We start from the raw sequence: 2,147 nt of genomic DNA, 5'->3' as shown, positions 1-2,147 counted from the left end.
GACCCGCGCACCACGGACCTCCCCCATAAGCTCCAAAACCACCCACCCCAGCCGCATCCGTAAAAATATTCAAATCACTCGTATCCTGCGCAGGCGCCATCCATAGCGAGCGACCATTGTACTGGCCCAAGAAGTCATCCCAAACCTGAAGATCAGCTCGGTGCTCCTCCTTGAGCCGCACAAAATGATGCGGCGCGCGCACTCCCGCCGTTGCCGCCGCCAACCTCCTACCAAACACCCTCCCCATCGGCATAATCCGGCAGGCGAAATTCAACTTCCCCAGCAGCGACTGAAGCTCCCTCAGCGCCATTTTCTTCATTATACAAGCCCGTCGAACCTCCAGCCTCAAAGCCCCCAACTTATCCGCCGGGAGCCGACACTCCATTGCCACCGAGTCAATTTCGATTCCCAAGAAACAAATCGTCGCTACCGGGCCCTCCGTTTTTTCCGGCGCCAAAGGGATCCCAAAATCCCTCGCCACCTTCTGTAGTGCATGAAGCAATATACCGCAAACCGGCGAACCCCCCGGGCCAACGCACAAAAAATCATCTAAGTAATGGATCAACGAGTCGACCCCGGATACTCCCCTCGTTACCCACTCCACGAAGCTACTAAACGCCTCGAAGTATGCACAAGAAAGAGAACACCCCATCGGAAGGCACCGATCCACGTAAAAGGCCCCATTCCAAAAACAACCCAACAGCCGTTGGCTTTCTGGATGGACCGGCAACAACCTGAACGCCGCCTCGATGTCGGTTTTTGCTAGCAGCGCCCCCGGACCCGCAGCCCGCACTAACCCCACCGCCTTATCGAATGAGGTATAAACTACGGAACACAACTCGTGATCAATCCCGTCATTTACCGACGAACCTTTGGGATACGATAAATGTTGAATCAAACGAAACTTTCCGGGCTCGCGTTTAGGGACAATACCCAAAGGGGACACAACTAAATCTTTTACCGGCGACTCAACAAATGGCCCCGACATGCGCCCCAACGAAACTTCTTTTAACAACTTTTCCGACACGACTTCCGCATGCAAGTAAGCCGATTTTAAATTCCTCCGCGTAACCGGAACCTCATAAGGAGGCGGAGGAATAACAAAACCAACACAAAACCCTTCATAAAGCAACTTAGCTGCCGCCCTATCCGGATACTCACTTAGATAAGGGGCCATCCTTTCCACCCTCACCGGCGACACCCCCTTGACCAGCCCCGTGCTGGTTCCCTGACCTCTTTTTTCGCATACATTTTGCCGCCCCGTGTGATGCACCATTACACTCGGAGCACACGTGCTTGAACTTGCACGTGGCCCCGAACTTGCACTGACCTTCATTGAATTGCCAGCAAAACCCCGCCTTTCCCCCGCCGCTTTGTCCACTCTGACTAAGCTGGCCTCCCTGGCCACCGCTCCCGGGAAAGGGCTGCCTAACCGGAGCCGTAACCCGTAACCAGAGAGCAATATCCTTCTGGTCCCACCGAATCGCCGGCCGAACCGCCTTCCGCTGACGGAATTGCTCGTCATATCGCAGCCACGCCTGACCCCCATACGCCCTATGAGCCTCCCCAATGGCATCAAAATAACAAAATAACGCCGAACAATTTTCCGGCGCCTTTTCCCCTATCACACTAGCCAATATGGCGAACGCCTGCGACCAATTAACGAACGTCTGCGGGATAAGCCTATACCGCCGCCGTTCCTCCTCGTCCTTTTTACTCTCATCCCGCTTGCTCTTATCCAAATTAAATTTAGCCAGCGGCAAGAGAGAAAAAATTTCAACATATTCGTCTTTCCAGATCCGATCACGCACCTCCTGCTTTAAATGCGCCCCCAACGGACCCTCAAAACAAACATACACCTCCCCCCGAGCACGATCGTCCATACGCACTCGATCGCCGTCCTTCTGTGCCTCGGTCTGTACCGACACCGCGACCGCCTCTCTAACCGCCACCACAGGACGCGCCTGTAACGATCCCACGTCCCTGGGGCCTTCCCAAACTACCGCAGGAGACACTTCCGTTACTACCGGCGCCGCGGCCCTATCCAGGCGCCCCACCAGCTCCCGTAAGCAACCCACTAAGTCTGCCAAACCCGCTCCGTCGCGTCCGCCCGCGCCACTACCGGCCCCCGATGCAATGCTAGCCTC

The sequence above is a fragment of the Rhinoderma darwinii genome (genome assembly GCF_050947455.1).
Source record: "Rhinoderma darwinii isolate aRhiDar2 chromosome 5 unlocalized genomic scaffold, aRhiDar2.hap1 SUPER_5_unloc_57, whole genome shotgun sequence".
In the NCBI taxonomy this organism is placed as follows: Eukaryota; Metazoa; Chordata; class Amphibia; order Anura; family Rhinodermatidae; genus Rhinoderma; species Rhinoderma darwinii.
This window is presented reverse-complemented; position numbering follows the sequence as displayed.